This window comes from Macrosteles quadrilineatus, unplaced genomic scaffold, assembly GCF_028750875.1.
Source record: "Macrosteles quadrilineatus isolate MER2022 unplaced genomic scaffold, UCM_ALF_1.0 Scaffold_3__2_contigs__length_128488019, whole genome shotgun sequence".
Lineage (NCBI taxonomy): Eukaryota > Metazoa > Arthropoda > Insecta > Hemiptera > Cicadellidae > Macrosteles > Macrosteles quadrilineatus.
In genome coordinates this window covers 52,317,848-52,339,253 of record NW_026542596.1, presented here as the reverse complement: position 1 = coordinate 52,339,253, position 21,406 = coordinate 52,317,848, and the positions used below count along the sequence as shown (strand labels likewise).

Here is a 21,406-nt window from a genome sequence, read left to right as displayed (position 1 = left end):
GAGATAGTGTCCATAGTTACCAAACAAGAAATAGAGGTACATTAGATTTAGATAGAGTAAGGCTGTCAAGAACTCAGAATTACCATACCTACTTGGGTCTTAAAATATTTAATAAGTTTCCTGTTGATTTCAGCTCTTTGCCTTTGAATGTTTTCTCTGACAAACTGTTAAAGTGGTGTAAAATCAATCCAATGTACAAAATAGATGATTTTTTTTATGTTAAATTCAAAAACAAGGACCTAGATTTTAAAAAGTAACCTTTATTTATATATTCTGTTTTTGACGAAATCTATTGTAATTTTGTAATTACTGAACGATGAATAAATTGTCTATTGTCTATTGTCTATTGTCGCTTCCGCAGTGCACGATGGTAAATATTAAATATCCACAATTCGTGACCCTAAAGTACCACAAAGTAGTCTACCATACCGACATTTTCTATACACGAAGCACTTATGAATGTATACTCTGTGGCAGTGTATTTCTTCGACCGGCCGCTAGGCAGCAGCACCGCAGCGCATTGTTGTAGTGCGCATGTGTCAGTATCGGCGCGACCTGCTTCGACGAATCAGCGCGCAGTCTGGAACATAGTGTTGTGGTGATAGTGAACTTATCGTGATCTGCTGTACCTACACTGATCTGGTGAGCCCCACATATCTAATTGTAACTTAGTTTGTGTACATGAATGTCATTTATGAATAGTGTGTGAACCTACCTAAAATACAAGTGGAGGTTTTGGAATGAATTGCATTTATATCAACGTTTTTGAGTTACCGGCGTCAATACCAATATTTTGTTTACGTTGAGATTTTGACAGTGTGCAGTGCACATGTATTTTGAAACGTCGAAAGTATCTAATTATTTTAAACAATGAACATTTTTACTCGACAATAATTACTAATTGATTAACAAGTAATTGCTTACATTGGACTGATGCATTACTGGCATTACTAAATTATTTGTGTAGTTGACATTTTATTCAAATACAGTATCTATCTATACAGTGTGTAAATTAAGTATGGAAACAAATCTGTATTTTTAAAACCGAAATAGATAGAAATATTCTATTTGTGGCAATAATAGTTAACAAAGATTCCGAAATTTTTCACATGAAAAATATTTTTTTACCCCCCTAACAGGGTAGGTGGTAGGGGGTGACTTATTTTTTTCAAATAGCAACCCCTATTGAGTGACCCCTCATTTTGAAGAGTTTGTCAAAAGAAATGCAACGACGCAAATCCGAGGTGAATATCTCACTCCTAGCCCAAATGGCGGATATTCCAAAATTTGATTTATTGTACGTGAAAAGCACCAATTTCACAAATAATGGAAAGAAATCTGTATTTTTAAAACCGAAATAGATAGAAATATTCTGTTTGTGGAATTGATTGTTGACATAGGTTCCGCAATTTTTTTAATCAACAATATTTTTTCAACCCCTTTAACAGGGTAGGGGGTGGGAGTGACTTATTTTTTTCAACAACAACCCCTATTGAGTGACCCCTCATTTTGAAGGGTTTGTTAAAAGAAAAAGAATGACGCAAACCCGAGGTAGATATTTCACCCCTAGCCTAAATGGTGGGTAATGAAAAATTTAATTTTTGTAAAAAAAAAGCCCATTTTGGAATATCCGCCATGTTAGCTAGGAGTGAGATATTCACCTCGGATTTGCGTCATTGTGTTTCTTTTGACAAACCCTTCAAAATGAGGGGTCACTCAATAGGGGTTGCTATTTGAAAAAAAATAAGTCATCCCCTACCACCTACCCTGTTAGGGGGGTAAAAAAATATTTTACATGTGAAAAATTGCGGAATCTTTGTTAACTATTATTGCCACAAATAGAATATTTCTATCTATTTCGGTTTTAAAAATACAGATTTGTTTTCATACTTAATTTACACACTGTATATTAATAGGCAAGCATGTTTCTTTAAAACCTTTTTTCTCAGCTCGTGTTCATCGTAGGGAAAATCTACGCATACCGTTAGAAAACTATTTTCCTGTAGGTGTGCAGAATCCCTTTATAAATTTAAATAGGCTCAAAGATAAGCACAAAAAATGAGTTTAAAAATTTGAAAATATTAACATGGATCTTATGCGTTGCCATGCTGGTAACGAAAATAACAACGAAATATAAACAGAAAACCAAAACAAATGGAAGAAACTCAAATCACATGTTTTATTTACAGTGTGGGGTGAAAATAGATAAGTGAGTACATTACGTATTTTTGGTCGAGTTTCGACCACTGGACGACCTCTCGTAGCTTTTAATTTCTAGTAAGTTAGGCTATGGTGATGGTTTAGATTGAAGAAAAGTTTGATTTATAAAAAATATTTAAGGAATTGAAAAAAGCCTAGTTGGTCACATTATTACTGTGCCTAGGACATATTCAAGATTTAAGGGTGATCGTATGTCGTTAGTCTTAGTACACATTATTATTTACTTTGGTGTCAATGGTAATATCAACCATTTTAACTTACGGGTAATTATTTTGTTCAACAAACTTAGTTAAACTACAGAAACCTGTAAACAAACTAAATCTCAATAAAATTTTGAAATAAACCTAATCAATCTTACAACGATGACGTAAGTTAAGTTTTTAACATATGTATGTAAATTTATAATTAGCCTATTTGCTTCAAACCAAAGAACTATAGAATATATTCTAAATTTGGCACAAATTCTGATCCGTCATATTTTCTACTTTCAAAATTATAAAAACATATAATTACCAAAAATAAAAACGTGATTTAGGCTATAAAACCCACTGTTTAAAAGTTTTAAAGGTTAGGTGTGATTCAAAAAATTCAGTCGTTCGGTTATTTCTGGGTTATAATAAATTCAAAGCTGTTTTGATAGAACAAGATATCTTGTACGGTGAGTCAGAATGTTTATAAAATAATGAGCCAAGGTCTCAGAGTCTGCCTCGCAGACATCTCCCAGCCCTTGAGATTTATTTATTTATTAAATCCAAACGTCAGTTCCATTTCAAAAAGATGCACCAACACATTAAAAATGTAGATTAATAACAATGCATAACTAATGCATAAACATTCAATAACAGATTCAATAACAGATTGTAAAAATCAACTAGGCTAAATGAAAAACAAGTTTGACCTCAATAATAAATAAGAATGTCCCAATGGGGCTTTGATTTGTGTTGTATCATTGACTATATATACCTACAGACTACAGACTATATACCTACAGACTATATATACCTATAGGTATATTTAGTCAATGGTTGTATAAAACAGTTTGCGTTTCATAGAGGGGTTTTAAGTATGGCATAGGCTGATCACTTGAGCAATATGGTTCTACCATAGATTAGAGGAGTAGACATATAAATACACATTCATATATGTATACTCCTTTATTCTATGGATTGCTATTCGGCTTTTTAATACGCTGCCGATAGGAGTTCGTGCTCTTGACAAAAAGAGATTTAAGCTAACGCTACGCCAGAGTTTGCTCAGTAGACCACTACACTCCTGGCAAGAAATCTTTGACGAGCCTCTGGTTTTTGTAAATAATACCGCCATACCCGCCATCGTTGCTTAGTTGTATATATATGTTTTAGTGTTTTTAATGTTAATAAGACGCAATTAATCCAACTTTGTTGGTAAAGGATGAAGTAACCAAGTATCAAGTAAGTATGGTAATACATTAAGGTTATATAACTGTCCCCCTAATGCTTAATCTGGCGTCTAGTTAGAAAGTTATCAATTGAATTTTTCACTATTCTTGGATATCCCAGTTGGATGAAGTGTAGCTGTCTGCGACCTAAAACTGATGAATACAGTTAGTCTAATCCATGTGGTTCCAGAAGTCAACCTGTGAAATAAGAATTAAAAACCTACTAACGTTAATTCGTCACAAATATTGTCACATTTTTGAGGTATAACTTGATAATCAACATACAATTGTTTCCGTGTTCGTGTGTGTTAAATGTTGTTTTTTTTACCTCCGCAATGTGTTCCATTGATTTTACGAAGCAAGGGGGTTGACAATAAAGCTGTTTCGAAACTAGTCCAAGACTAAATTGTGATGACGTAAGGTATGTGCAAACAAGGTATGTTTTTGAAAAAAGGTATGCTTTTATGTTGTAACAGTTAAGCGTGCTGAAAAGGCAGAAGTAAATTTACGTCAAAATCAATTACTGTCAGAACGAAAAACCAAGATTTAAACAGTTTGATCAGTACTCGTTTAGTTTTTATTAATTATTTTTAAATAAAGGAGACATTTTTTAGTAACAGTAAAAGTTTCTATTCTCTAAAACATAACAACAACTTATTTGTAAACAGATGTAAGATAAACATGAAGAATCATATGTTATTTCAAAAGCATAGAATATTAAATATCTAAACAAACATCTTCCCCTTTGACAAATTCAATTTTTCTTTTTCTTCGTAACGATTCTAAATATAACTTTTTATAGGCTACTTATTTAGCAGTTTCAAAATTCGTCCAAAAAGGTTCTCGTTTTAAGAGCAGATCTTAATATCTTAGTATAGCCTGCCAATCATTACCGGTAATTAATCATTAGGATTAATATTTATCCTTGAAATCATCAGGGATTGATCCGAGGTCTTGTTTGTAAAACACATTCACCCGGCCCTCATAATGTTCGTTACAGGATAGCGGCGACCTGTGAGGGGAGGTTCAAAAGAGTCACCCCTGTCGCTGGGAATTAAATTAGGTTCAAAATGAGGGGATTTTAAACTGCGAAGCTTGGTTGTTCATATTATGTAATGACTTTCTTATGAATGACGGGAATACTGTAATATGTACTGTAATAGGTTTATACTGTTTAAATATCTGCTGTATTTAATTTTTCAACATTTTGCACAATGTAATTGTTTCTTGGCTGAACAAGTACAAAACTATAATGAATATCTTCAATTATTTTGTCATAACAGTGCGTTTTAGCTTTGACGAAATATTTGACGCGACGTCTATGTACAGGAAGTCAATGGTTTAAGGAAATTTCGGATTGAAATGAATTGTTGCTCATAATAACGTTTAACACCGTGAAAGAAATCTTATTATAAAATTGAAGTAGTTCAAACGTGTGTTGCCTAAATTAAGTAATCTAAAATTAACGGGTAACTTGATTTCATTAGCATGGCTGGAGTTTTTCTATCTGTAAAACACGATAAAAAATAGAAATGTGTGATATAATCCCAAAACCGATCTTCAAAACTATTTAAAATCATTTTGTATGGTATCCAAATATCTCATACTTTAACTTTAATTCTGTAACTGTCACATCAGTTGGTACTTAAACTCACTTCACACAAAAAAATCAACAAAGCTATTAATTTATTTTGACTTTGTAATAGTAAAAAAATGTATACAGTTTTAGCATGTTCAATAGCTAAAGTAGATTCTTTATAAAGTTAAAGAAGTCTTTTTACCATCAGTATTGATTTCACTGGTACGATTTACCTAGTATTGCGAAAAAGCTCAGATACCAATTTGGATCGTCCAATCTACGGTATTATTCACACAAATCGAAATCATTGATTAGCCCCAATGCTATCAATGCAGCGGAGAGTCCAGCCAGACGGTAGTTCACACTATCAGCTGACAACAATTACAGTATTACCATCAGCTGATTGTCGACTGTCGCTGTTCTCCTTTGTTTGGCTTATCTGTACAATGTGTCGTGCGTTATCGTGTTGTCGTTTTTATCACCAACTGACTACATTGCAACATCAGCAAGATGTCTTTTAAGTTATGATTCTTTCTTGTTTTGTTGCTTGTTAGGTTATTTTAGAAGGATTTTTGTCTAGATAAGCAGGTAAAGTTTTAAACAAATCTTGATTCTATTTGAATGAGCTTGTTTTTTATGTGTTTATATTATGAAAGGTGGTTTTTACAAATATTTTGCACAAATATTTTATGAATTTTCAAATCACGTGCACAAGCTTAGACCTTTATACTTTTAAATGAACATTAACTTTTTACTTACTCTAAAAAAAGATGTTTGTGAAAAGATTCCAACTCTTTCAATTATGCTTACTTATCCGTTTTTGGAATCAAGCAGATGTATATTAAGTGCGTGCTAACATGTGTCGATTAGGGTAAGAGCAAAAACCAACTTCAGCGCTTAGAATTTCATTGAAACCACAGACACGGGCTAGGACGTGCCGGCACGAACCCGGAATTGTTTTTCACATTACTTCAGGCTAGACCTAGGGGTTGCGGCATTCTCACTTAGATCAAATCCATTGGTGACTTGGCGGGATTTGGCCCCAGGACCTCAGGGAACGAAGTCCCGTGCTCTAAACCACTAGCCCCGCTCGATCCCCGTACTAGCATAGACAAATTGAATTAAATATTGTCGATGGTGATACGCAAACAGCCATCAATATTGGAAACCTTCTGTAATTGTAAATACCTAAACCATTAGTAACGGGTCCCGGTAGATAGGCGTAATCAATTAAACTGACAAATTAATTGATTGTTGACAACGTTAATACATGGTTATTGACCAGGTACACACTCCATCATTACAGCTGATGAAGATTAATGGTAAGTGGTATAGATTCCCTCCATGTTCCACCATAGACATTAGACATGCGAAATATACATGAATACTGTATACTATTTGAAAAATAGTGCTGAAATATAGAACAGTAACAAAGCTACACAGATAATCTCATTCCATTCTACGCTCACCCTGCATACACTCTCAAGCTGCGTTTCTGTATTAAAGAATCGACAATTGTTTCAAAATATTTGTAATTTTCATAAATAGTCGTAATTCTCATTTATAAGTGGTACAGTAGTAAAAAAGTTATACTAAATAATATGTGTTAATTAAAAGACACTTAAATCTATAGTTCAACAACAACTGTTAAATTTGATGAACATAAAAAACAATAAATAGCGTTTCATGTTTATAATCACAAAAAGTTAAAGTGATTTGAATTTGCTATGTTAAACAATATAGTTATTGAAAAGAGGGTTTAGATATTTTGAGATCACACCTAAAATACGCCCTACCCTTGGTTGAACGGATAGAATTCACAACAATTGACAATTCTTTTGACACTCTACAGTATTACATGTTTAACCCGTTAACCGTTTAATCATTGATGTGTTGTACCGCTAATACCAGTTGTGCCATTGCCAGCTGCAACTAGTGTAATCTGAAGCACATGTTATTTGTGTCCGGGTACAGAAATCAGAACCGAGCAACACGTGTAACTCTTGTAGTATTTAGATCAAAATCAATAACTCTTAAACTAGTGGCGTAGCTTACTGTAGTATTATAGAACACGTTAAACTTGGACAGTTAGACAAATAGCAAAAATGCACACATTTAAGTTGCTGTATAAGTTATTTGCTTTTCGAGGAAAAGTATAAAATGCTATTGGAAATCAAAACTAATATTTCTCTACTCCGCCTTTAATTGTGAAAACGATAACTGTTTAGCCAAACTAAAAATCCTATTTGATAAATCTTAGGAATAATAATCAAATAATTTTGCTAGCTGCTATCAATAAATAAGAGGTAATAAATCGGGTATAAAAACTAACGGGCATAAGTGCTGAAATTTGAAATTCCTCAAGATTTGCATGATAATAGAAGTTAAATATTTTTTTTATAATCAGCTTTTAACAAATACAAATACAATATTTGGTCACACAACATTTGTTTACAAAGATGATTTTTCACACTAAAACTGCAAGAAACTTTGTCTTTATATGTGTAAACTAGCTGATCTGAATAGTACACGGTTTTAACTGACTACTGAATTCCCGTACGTAGGACGGGCTAACACCTCGTAGAAGTTAAATATTTTTTTTTATAATCAGCTTTTAACAAATACAAATACTTAATTATCTCACAATATTTAAATTTTCATAAAACAAGTTTTCATAACATTTTAACTTGTAACAATTTTTTATAATGTAATATTCCAACACCAAATACACTAAATCGAACACATTTCTCTTACTAAATACTGAATTTTAAATCAGCAGCAACTAAATTTATAAACCCAAAACGAATAGTGTCAATTTGCCGGGAAAGCCATCAAAACAGTGCAAAATTCAAATTAGTTCTTGCATTTGTACAATAACAATACAGTGCAATTTTAAACCCATTTAAAATAGATGGTGCCAATTTGTTGGGGGAACTATCAAAACAGTGCAGGGACAAAGTAGTAATTTACATTTGTACAACCCAGTGTAGCAAACACGTGCCATCTTGTAGTGTTTGATTATACAAGACAGACCCCCGACGACACGGCGCCGCGCCGGGTCTGTATATTTTATTAGGAATTAATTCCAAGCACATTTTGGGAGTCAACAAACCTCCGTTGTCACTTCGTTGATAACGGACTTCTTTAGATGACCTTGTTTAGTGGTTATGTAGTGTGGGAGGTGTTAAATGCGTTGTAATACTTTTAAATTTATGTGAGATAGTTTGAAACTTTATATTGTAATGAAATAATTTTGCTGGAATAATATTATTTATACGGTAATTATAATGTATTACAAAGGTATCATAATTATAAAATGTTATTTATAGTATTATTTAGTGTTGCTTATAGTAGGATAAACGTTTGCATTGTAATATTCTAACTGATTCCGTAGAAACCGATTAATTAAGTATTGTTGTAAGCTTAATTTGACAATTTTAAAATACCGGTGTGCAGAAGGTCAAAGTCGAGACAGAGTAAAAGAACCTTTCAACGTGTCCATAGACAACTTTTCCTACACGTAAAGTTCCCTATTTAGAAGCCGCTTCTGTCCTACCGTCAGTAAAATATACTTCGATCATACACAATTTACACTTTCATTTGTGTATGTAATTTATTGTCATCACGGATTGCGTGGAATAACATCGGATTACGTGAAACAAGTGAAAGCTGTGATAAGTAAACGATAGCCCATGAGTCACGGCCTCCTGTATACGGTAAACGGTAGACAATCTTGTGTGGTGTGGTGAGTGACGTAAGCTACCAGATACAGCAGGCCGTGGCAGTGAATATACGGTGTGTTTCAGTTTTGGCAAAAATTCCTACGTTGGTAATTTAACGATAAGTTCGTGAATACTTTTTCAATGCATATGTAAAAACATTCTTACTACTGTACTAACATTAAAACAGTGAATCATTTTTGGACCTCTGAACCAGTAATTACTGATATTAACTACCCATTTTGTTATATGCAACCCATCTTTACAGGCAATCCTTGATTAGACGACGAACCTTCATATTCTATAACTTATCCAACAACGAAAACAGCTCTCTATCTTATACCACTCGACAACATGATTGCTTCATCAAGGAATCTGATCGGAGTACAAGGAACTCACACAAGTATAAAAGAGTCATCAACACATATTGTAAACGAGTAGAGTCTTAGATTTGCTGACCAGCTGATTGTTTATGTCACGATAGTGTTAGTGACCACATGTGTTAGTAAACAGCTGACTCCGTCAGCAGACGACTAACACTACAGCTGCAGCTGTTTACACGCTGAGATATGTGCCAACGACTTGCGACGCCATCAGATACACAGCTTCGCTGATCAGCTGAGTTTGTTTGGGAAATGTACCACACATTATGCAGCTGGAAAAGGAGGTTATGGTTCACCAGTGACTTGATTGGAGTTAGTAAGTGGCTGAAGAACAGCTGGTCTTGTAAACCTACATAAGGTATCTCACTAGAGTCGTGTTTATTTGGGTCATCAAACACCTTAATTGCGTCCCCATCTCTTAATAGGGATAATCGGTATTATAGTGATAATATAGCAAACTGTATATGATGTGATGGTTTAGTGATTGGAACAAACATTGTTGTAATTTCATAACGAATTTGTGTCTGGGTCATACAAAATTGCTTTGAAAAAAAATGTGGCTCACAAGTATTAGGATCAAATTGTACCTCTATTCTATGGAGCTACACATTTTTACCAGGAGATGATTATTTGTTTATGTTACTCCCGGTATACGTACAATTATGTAACAAAGTATTTCTTGCTTTAATCTTTGTTAACCATGCTCTGTTTTATTCCCTGTGTCTTTTAATCGTGATCGGAGATACTTACTGGAAGAAATCTTGAAATATACTCCAAATACATAATGGATGTCTCCAGTTGATTTCCAAAACGGTGCGTTGCAGCTGGCCTGGAAAGTTTAACAATTGTGCCAATTTTGAAAAAGATCCACCTGCTTATTTCACCGGAAAGACAGAAGAGAAACGGCCATTAATTATTGATCAAGCTTCGCGACAAAAGAAACAATCATTTCTCAGAAAACCGGATGATCGGGAAACCAGATACACTGAGTTAGCTCAATTAAAATTGTTTGCCATTGAAGAGACAAGTTACTTTACATAATATGTTGTAATGAGGAGCATGAGTGGTGGCAAATGAGGGAGGAAGCTAAAGTAAGTGAATGGGAAGCTAAACAAGCTAAATATTTTTTACTTAATTTTTACAAGCATTTGCATTGATTTTAATTAGTTAATAGTTACTGTAATTTAATATTTGTATAGACAAATTCTCAAAGCCTGCAATGTACAAGCTATTTTTTGATGAGGGAGGGGGGGGTTGTGATGATGTAGGTAAAACTCGAAATTCTAGAATATTGTCCCTCACTGATAAAATATCCTTGAGCGACCCCTGGAAATGAAACTAAATAAAACCTGGTGGTTTATGTTTTAATTTAACCACTATCATGAACAAACAATAAAAATGCCTCTAGCCTGTACAAAACCACTTAATTTCATTTTAAGGTTTCGTGTGTATTTTAGAATCTGAATCGTGTTATAAAACTAGTAAGAGAAATACTAGTCCAGTTTACAGTGATGAAAATCCCGCCAAAAGTGCTATCCAGAGCAATTCGAGCGGGAAGGTTTTACAGCGGCGATGGATGGAGCAGGGGTTGAGGATAGGTTCGTTGTGAGGACAAATGTATCCGGAGTTGTACCATCCATCACGGTCACGTGATACATTACCTCAGCCATCACCGCGTAACATGGGATTGTGGAGTGTGAGTCCATCCAGTGGAAACTGATGAAGTAAAAGACACAGCTTTGATATGGTTCAGATCAACGATGTGATATTTATAATTTATTTTGTCAAGGTGTTTGGGGTACGAGCTGTTGAATGAACTATTTTTAAAGCATAAGTAGGTGAACAACTATGTATTCGCTTATTCAAAATCGATGTCCGTTTGGTAAAAAAATACAAATCTCAACCATACTATCCTGTAAAATACGCACTGGAGATACTCATACCTTTAGTTATTAACACAACACTGTATCCAATAGTCAATGCCCACCTTACTGATTGGTTCATAGAAGATTTATTTAACAAAACCCGTCTTTTGGTTGTAACTATCAATAATATGGTGGTTAGTCATAAAGTAATAATCCACTAACGCATTTTATTAGAAAACACCAATGATGTATAACAGTGTTAACACAAATCCTCGATCAACGAAAAAAGAATCCTTTTCAATCTAACAGTGGAGTAAAATGACAAATGAATGTAGGCCGGACTGGACACTGTTGTATAATATATCCATCAGCATCATATTTCATCTGATGACGAATGACCTAACCTCGACCGAATGGTCATGTGGTAGCTCCACATATCACAAACCACTGTGCAGGGATGGACTAGTTTAGTATACAATTACATCATGAGGGAGTGAGACATGCTGTGAACTGCTTTGTTATGTTACTCTGATACACTCAGACAATCTATGATCCTCAATCCATCATGCGAGTGGTCACGCAGTATCTCCACATATATCACAAACCACTGTACAGAGATGGACTAGTTTAGTATACAATTACATCATGAGGGAGTGAGACATGCTGTGAACTGCTTTGTTATGTTACTCTGATACACTCAGACAATCTATGATCCTCAATCCATCATGCGAGTGGTCACGCAGTATCTCCACATATATCACAAACCACTGTACAGAGATGGACTAGTGTATTATACAACTACTTCATGAGGGAGTGATAGATGCAGTGAACTGCTTTGTTATTTTACCCTGATACACTCAGACAATCTATGATCCTCAATCCATCATGCGAGTGGTCACGCAGTATCTCCACATATATCACAAACCACTGTACAGAGATGGACTAGTGTATTATACAACTACTTCATGAGGGAGTGATAGATGCAGTGAACTGCTTTGTTATTTTACCCTGATACACTCAGACAATCTATGATCATCTATCCATCATGCGAGTGGTCACGCAGTATCTCCACATATATCACAAACCACTGTACAGAGATGGACTAGTTTAGTATACAACTACATCATGAGGGAGTGAGAGATGAAGTGAACTGTTGTGTCATGTTACCCTGATACACTCAGACAATCTATGATCCTCAATCCATCATGCGAGTGGTCACGCAGTATCTCCACATATATCACAAACCACTGTACAGAGATGGACTAGTTTAGTATACAACTACATCATGAGGGAGTGAGAGATGAAGTGAACTGTTGTGTCATGTTACCCTGATACACTCAGACAATTTATGATCATCTATCCATCATGCGAGTGGTCACGCAGTATCTCCACATATATCACAAACCACTGTACAGAGATGGACTAGTTTAGTATACAACTACATCATGAGGGAGTGAGAGATGAAGTGAACTGTTGTGTCATGTTACCCTGATACACTCAGACAATTTATAATCATCTATCCATCATGCGAGTGGTCAAGCAGGATCTCAACTTATGAAGGAGTTTGCTATTTTCTGTATGTGTCTCTGATGCATTAAGACTTATTTTGCATCTCAGTCAACCACACTATCATACGGTTTATTTTACATATTTACAGGTTGACAAAATTTATGTGGTCTAATGGGAAAGGCTTCCCGGGTTCCCCACCATTTTTCAGCTTAATCTATACATCATCAGCTGATCAGCTGTCGGCAGTCGTTTCAATATTAAATTGAGGGAGAGTGATGGAATCACTTCCCCGCCTAAATTTTGCGATCGGAGTATAAAACATATTATTGAACTTGCCTGTACTGATTGGCATTCTTGATATGGGTTTGCTCATCAACTCGGTTAGCTATGTTAAATTTGTTTCACAAATAATACTTCTAAGCCTGCATTTCGTAGTTATAATAGAGCATTTGAGCGGATTTAGTCGCCTAGTATCATAAGAGATTTTATTTTATTCCTGCGTTATCAGAAGCTTTTATAGTTAAAAATTGAATTCAGGTTTCCATGACCATTTGATTCGTTAGCAAATGACCAAACCTATCTAAAGAACCAAGTTATATTATTCAGAAACAAAACTATCATCTCATGCATGTAATACTCGTACTTCACCTTGAAATTCTCAACCTAGTGTTGGCGTCTTTTAAATATTATAAAATCCAACCAATATCATTTAGTTTAAAAAAATATCTGGTTACAATTTTCAATCAAGAAAACACTGACAAAGAACAGTAACAAATTTAAACTTCTATCATTGTTACAAATCAAAATGACCCTGATCCTTCTACTTTTTATTTTGGCATTGACGCAGTGAAAATGAAAGTTAACAAAGAGGCTGTCAGATCGGCTGTGAGAGGCGGCAGCAGAGAAGGGGACTCAGAAGTAGCGTCAACAATCGATACAACGTCACATTCCGCTCCTGAGTCCTGAGGGAGACATTGACAAGTCCAGGGAAACCAGGGATGTGTGTAAGGGATTTGTGTTAGATTTTGGTAGATTTTATGATAAAAATGTCTAAAAGTTAAATTTATTGTAGGTAGATTGGCTTTATAAGACGCCGATACCAGGGTGCGGTAAAATATGGAAGGCTGAACTATTAAAGGATGAGATGACATCATTGCTACTCCTGAGACAGCTGGTGCTTTAGGCAGGATTCAACGGTTCCAGTTTCAATTCACAAAACTTCAAATTTTTCTCAAGGATGACGCCGGCGTTCTGATCACAAGATGAGACCTATGTCCACTGAGCCACCCTTCTTTTACCATAGAATTGTACTTTAGGACCTTTTATCGTGAAATTATATGACACTCAAATATTCGGGCGTGTTCGTAACCTAGTAGTTATAGTAGCAAGACTTTGTTTGATATAAAAACGACAAATTTCATGACCAGCAGCAAACGATATAGGTGTTTAAATATCTGAAATACAATAATTGGTTGCTTCCAGGTCAATCGCTTTTGGAGATATGAGAAAAAATACTAATTAGCATTATTTTACGATTAGATTAGTTTATATTAGCACTCTCAGTGAATAATATAACAACCTTTACACATATCAGCCCATTACGCATTAATTATTACAGTGAGTAACTTTGGCCAGTAGACTTTATTTATTATTTGTAACAACTCTTTGTACTTTTTTTGGAATGTTGTATTTGAGAACCCAAACCCTAGAATACTAAATTAAAAACACTGCCAATGCATAATATAGGTAGTGAAATAATTAATTCTTTCAGAACGACAATTATTATCAACTTACTTATTGGTAGCTCTAAAAAATGGCATGGAAAAGTGTTAGGAAGCAATATAAAATAACCGAACAGTTATTGCATCGTTATCGCCAGGTCTCAAGTTCCACATGAAGGCAATAACGCCAATAACCATTCCCAAGCCTACTTAACCTGCATCGCCTCTCGCGCTCAGCCAATAGTCAATAATCCTTAATGCCACCGTTGCCAATTGTGCAATATCTAGATTGACATTTACCGACAGTTTTTATCTGGAAAAAGTAACGGGCTCTTAGGCCCCTATTACACGAGGTAGCCTGGCGACGTCGCCAGCGACCAAACTGGCTACTCAGCTTGTCAAGGGTCATTGATTCTTATGGATGTTATTACACGAGGGTAGCCAGCGACGCAGCCACACTTTGGCGACCGACTGGCTACCGAGCCCCGTCGCCACTGTGGTAGCCACTGGCTACCCATATTGGCGACGCTGCGTTGTAGCATATGGAGCTTATTATTACACTAGGTCGCCAGTATCACGTCGCCACTCGGTTAGTTCATATCATGGGGGTACTTGCACACTGTTGTGTTGCGTTCTGTTGTGTTGTGAGTGTGTGAATTGTTCACTTCAGTTGATAAAATGTCTATATCATCCTTTATGACTCGAAGAAACTGGATTGTGACATACGAAAATAATTGAAACATTTTTTATTGTCCGCACAGAGCTCAACAAAAAGGGTGTAATATAACCCTTTTGATTCTCTTGCACTAAGCATTGGATGGACGTACATTTTTCTCTTCCTTTGCCTCCTTTTCTTCAGAAGTAACAGAAGGAGAAGATACTTATAATCACTCATTATTCACTGTAAACACCGCTCATAACAAGTACAAGTGCAAGACAAGCACTCACAACAACGGCGCCACGGCGGTAAAATTCTGGCTACTCAACTGGCTACTCAACTGGTTATAGGTTTGGTGGCCAGTGCGTCGCCAGCTACTGCCGCTGGCGACGTCGCCAGGCTACCTCGTGTAATAGGGGCCTTAGTTTTTTTCAATCAATCAATCCTTTGAGCGGTCCACATTTTGGTCTCTAATAAAAGCTGAATATGGATACGTGGTGATTTTAACATGAAGAAAGATGACCTATGTAGCGTTGTTACTGACTAAGATCAGCTGTTTCCAATTCATCCCACCGATCCAGGACTGATGGGTCCAGTTTTGAACCTTTTAAAAGCTTTTGACTTTTCTCAGGATCGTTCCAGCGACCTTCTGATTACAAGGCGAGCACTGTTGCCACTCTGATAGATTTTGTCCAGTGTATGGAGATTTTGCTATAATATATTAAAAGAATGACTTTCAAACGAGGCTAGTGTAGACCATACTGGTTTTTAATGATCACAATTTACGTACAGAATACACATGAAGTTGCTGTTACTGACGGTCGAATATCTTTCGTTGGGGTTAAAATATCTGAATTTGGTAAATACGAGCAAAAATATCTAAACAACCTAAATATATTTATCAGTGTAAAAGAAATAAATGCATTAACTCATAATAAAAATTTTCGAATGTACAATACTCGCATAGGCGTATAATAATAATATTTTACACACATCATATTTTCAAGTGTAATGCATAACCCAATTATATATATATGTTGTTTTTATGATTTTTATATGGGGTTTGACTAAACCGTTTATGGTTTATGTACCTACGAATCACAGTAAAATTGTTTTAAATTAATTTAAAAATGTAATAAGAGGACCTACTTTTACCGATTTTCACCCCTGTGCAAGTAATACGCTATTTAACGTCACGGCAGTTTCTTGGCTGTCATGTAAGCACCGTCCCTTTTCTGTACACTTCCCTCTTTTCATTGTGAGCTCCCTATAGGTGTCATTTTAACAAATTGAACTTCCCTGGTTCCAGGTTCGACTTCATGTGAAAATATATCTTAATAAATAAAACAACCACACAATACATAAAAACCGTTAAATAAATGGAAAAACCTGTAAACAACTTTTAAAATATCAAATGTGTATAGTTAAATATATTTTGCAATTGACCGTGGTTGGATTGCCATTACACACACTAAACCATAAATCTGCTCCATCAAACAGTGGTTCAACAGGCAGAGGAATAATTTGTGTAATTAATTGATTGTTGACATTGATGCATTGCTATTGCACCGGTGTATACAATTACACACTTCATTATTAGAATACCCTACTGATATCACGTTCATCTGCAGCAAAGTGAAATGCAGTTTCCAAAACCTGTTGTAATTTCAAATTTAAATATAAACTAAATTAATCAACTAGTTTTTTTGCCCGTTCCTGGCCTGAATGAAAAAGAGTAAAGTATTTAACGAGAATTCCTAGGGTATTGTTCATTGGTCGATTAAGTAATAAGTAATATTAACTCGCCTAGGCTAACAATCAAAAGGTTACAGGATCGATCCTGAGAAAAATCAGTTGCTTTTGATGGTTTCTGATCATTGGGCTTAAAATAAATGAACCTGCCTAATGGCACAGTTGATCGTAGTCAGTAAAAGTAAACTTTATCAGCATTCCGACACATACTTTCTCCCATAAGTTTATCAACAACCTTTATCATAATCGGTGAGAGTAAATATGATATAAAGAAAATAACAAACGTTGCAATCACTTTTGAACCGTAATTGATACAGCAATGGGGTGCTGTACTATTTTCTTTAGAATTATAAGGACCATAACATATTAATTTCGATCAAAACCAGCTTTTCTCCAAAATCAGATTTTTTATGGGAAAATAACATAAGTCACACTAACTTTTGAACCGTATTTTTTACGGAAATGGGATTTATACAATTGTGTTCATAATTTAAAGAACTATAACATACAGAATTTCTAAGAAAATCGTTCGGGTCATTTTCGACAAAATCTGAGATTCCCGTTATTTTATGGTGTTTTATGGGAAAATCCCCAATATAAATCGACATTTCAAAAAATGAAAAAGTTCAAAACTTTAAGAACTACACTCATCCTTCACTGATACTTATTTGGGTTAAGATACGCATCTAGGTACCGTCCCCATTTCTATTAATTGGTAATTAAAAATAACTTCAAAGAAAAAAACTCACCTGTACTTGGTCGAGTAACGTAAGAAATCCAACCTTTTTACCGTTGATCATGAACGCACTTTATTCATAATACACTTTATTTTCTTCATTTTTTACACTTTATTCGTGTTTGGTGAACAATATCAATTCGAAATATTGTGCTTAATGAATTACAATTTATTGGGTTTTCCACATACAGTATTGGTTTATGTATCAGCTGAAAAACGTTTAGTAAAGTAAGTTAAAACAGAAATTTTGACGGAATCTGGTTGATAAGTGTGAACCAAAATTTTAAGAACGAGTTAACGTATTAGTCAGTCTGATATTAGAATCTGGTTTTGAGAGGGTTGTGCCCCAAAACAATTTGTTGTTTGTAAAAAGGTCAAAATTTATAGTTTATATTTATTTGTTTCTCGCATCAGCAAAACTTTACTCAATGAAAAAAAGCCATTTATTCAGGACCCAAATCAAAATTAAAAGAAAAATATGGAAAAAAACAACAAATTCGTTTAAATTACAGGTTTTCTGCGACAAGGGATGCATGATTAGACGTTTTAATATAAAAATTTGTTGAAAATTCGATAGAAAAAAAATTATTTCAACATAGCAACCAAAATCGCAAAATGTACATTTGATATAAACTCAACCCGTGTCTGATCCAGACAGCATTGACAAACTTACAGACCGCTTTCAATTGATCAAATAACACAAATGTGAAAGCATGACCATAAGTAGCCACTGGACAAAAACAAGACACCGGTCCTGTCAGTTGACCAATGCTGCGGCCGGCGCCAATGGCCAATGAACCAATGGGCCAATGGTGATAACTAACAGTGCCTCGGCTAACATTAGCCATTAGCAGCGTCAACAAGCCAAAGATTATATCTACCTCATTAGTTACATCCAACTAGTTAGTCGACTGTTTATACACGGAAAGATAAAGAAAGTATTTGTGGATAATTGAATTTTGCTGGACGGATGAAAATATGTTCGTGAATTATTTTACTGTCACAGTTAACTAAATTGGAATAAATTAAATCTGGAAAGTAGTTAAACTATTACTTTTTTACACATTCGGGAGGGGTACATTGAACATCTCAAGAATGGTATGTACAAAATGTAGAATATTACATACAACAATTGTTACTAACGACAACTCAATGACCATAACAAATAAATGTATACGAGTCACATTCATAAAAACACACAAATATAAGAACAGAAGCGAAATGGATCATAAACATCAATAAATGATGCAACTGGCCCGAAAGTAAATGTTTTTGTATAATTATTTAAATAAAACTATCCAAACCATATTTCAATGGTATAGGATTCAGGCTAGTGTCGTCATTTGTTTATGGTTATAACCATAGAACTGACTCGTGAATTCACATAGGCCCTACCGCTTCTGTTTTAATATTCTTGGTGTACAAGTATAAAAAATGCGATAAACTACTGAAGTCCTTTTGTTTTATAAAAACTAGGATTTTCATCAATGATACGCAAAAGAAAAAATGTTTAACTTTCAAACCTTTAATTACTCTAAATCAAAATTGAAACATTTATATTCAAGCTCACAATTTATATGTCACAAGCTATGGCTGTTGAATCTACATCTATATTTCACCCTCAGCACCGATTTAAACTTTGACTAAGTCCTTTCTTCTCAGAGCAGATCCTAAAACGATTTATAAGTTTCCTAAAACCCAGCCGAGTTGAACAATATTGATTATTTTTTAATGCAAGGTTCATTAAAAGTTTCTTTAGAGTTGCCGCTCTGGAAATCTGACATGAAAACAACCCCTTGAACTGCTTTTAGGGGAAAGTCTTCAGGCATCTTGATATGAATGCTTTCATTCCAGATCTAATAGGGAACACATCTGAACCTGAGTAAATATTCTTTGTTAAATGAACTTATTTGATTTTATATGCATAACTTATTTCGTTGTGTTTCTTCACACATTAATGTTCCAAAATTTTCAATCATTTTAGCCATCTGGATTGCTTATATATTAATAATATCAAGTCAAGGCCTTATAATAGCAATCCAAAATGTTAATAAATATTTATCTCGAACAAACATAAATAAGGCTCAAGTTAAACCATTGCATTGCTATCTACATTTAAATGACAATGTAATAAAATAGATGACAATTTTTAAACCGAATGGTATCGTAATCTTTGCAAAAAATGACATAATAAACTTATTTTAATAAATCATCACCAAATTGTAAAAACCTTTTTTAATTAAAACTTGTATTCCAACAAACATATAAACATATAAACAGATTACAAATCATTTTACTAGGCTCGTCACGAACTTTTGAAAGAACATCCATACCTTCCCCTCATACCGTGCATTAAATGAAAGTGAATTAGTACACATAACTACTGCATTATTGTTTAAATAGTAAAACTTTACTGCACCTTTCATTAACTTGTGGATATTGAAGTAGACACATATACGTGAACCAGTCTTATTAAATTGTCTTATTCAATAACATTTCAAACTGAAAACAGTTGAATTGGGAGTTGCTCGCAAATTAAGCTAGTTTAAAATTGTATTTCTTTCCAATTTTTTGTTCTTGTCCTAGATGCTGTGGCAAGAAAGACGCCATAGCTAACAAAAATCTTATTTTCTTAGCTTGGTTAAAAAGTTAGCTTACTTGACTGAAATCAGTAATATTGTATATCAGCGCACTTTAATTGTACATCAAATCGACTACGTAAATTTTTATTCTAAGACTGATGACAATACATTATACACATCTCTTTCTAACGTACACACGCAAACAAATCGTTAACTAGATAAAGTTAAGTGTGAAACTTAGGTGTAAACTTAGGTGTGGGTGGGACTCGTTTGATTCCCAAAATTCCCATACACAATTTATACAAACCATACTTTCGAAAAATGCCACAAGTGTAGACAAAAATGTCTTCTCAACTTATATTATAAATTATAAACACACACAGTCTCACAGCAATGTTTACATTCAATGTTCAAATCCCCAACTGACGTCAAGGATATCCAACACCGTTTGTCGCAGTCATGGTCTGAAGGACCGGACTCTGGTTTCATCGCCTTACAGGGTCCAGAGCAGACGGTGACTCATGGTGGCGCAGTCAACTTGCAGGTGGGCTTTCACTCTAATGCAGTTAAGGATTGTCCTTAAAATTAATTTGAGAGTTCAAACCGTTTATAGAGATAGCCGACCATCAACTTAGGCATACGCAAATCGACTTGATAATATTGAGATAGGTGGGTACCTGAGGTTATCGTGCTAGGCTTTCAAGGATCGCTATTTTGATCCTGAGAAAAGTCAGTAGGCCTAGTTAATTAATGGTTTGAAACTGGACCCAGTAGTATTCTTCGGGGTTAAGATAAATTGTCCTGGCTGAAGACATTAAAGTGTTTCAAATTTCAGAACAAATAATTACCTTAAAACAAATCATTTACAACATTCTCAACATCTACTTCAAATTAAAAGTTCAATAAAAATCACAGTTCTTATCAATGTCTAACATTGATGTTGATATCTATAGTTAATGTATCCCTTAAGTTTCCATAATAATGATAAAAATGATTGTGTTTTTTACATTTTAACAAAGTCACTTAATGAGATAGATAAAGGATCAATTTTACAACGTTGGTGTAGTAAGCTTATACGGTATGCTCGAGCTGTGATTTACAGTCTTGGGTAAGATAATATACTGACGCTATTGCCGATACCTTGCTTAATTGGTGTTTAAAATTCACAGCAGATGTTTCTAACAGACATTACGGGAAGTTTTCGTACTCTATTATGATTTGGAACATCCACGAACCTTTTCCAACCCTTTTTCACACGATCGTAA

The 21,406-nt window shown here is 34.7% G+C and overlaps 1 protein-coding gene across 2 annotated transcripts in view; it reads left to right on the top strand.

Annotated features, from left to right (window-relative positions):
• The first annotated feature begins 612 nt into the window (after positions 1 to 612).
• Positions 613 to 21,406, top strand: part of LOC128990264 (uncharacterized) — a 201,545-nt gene continuing 180,751 nt past the window's right edge. Inside the window, exon 1 of one of the 2 annotated variants that reach the window (XM_054412578.1) lies at positions 613 to 642. The gene's annotated coding sequence lies outside the window, so the exon portion shown is untranslated. The remainder of the gene's footprint in view (positions 643 to 21,406) is intronic. The other variant, XM_054412579.1, reaches the window with a different exon arrangement.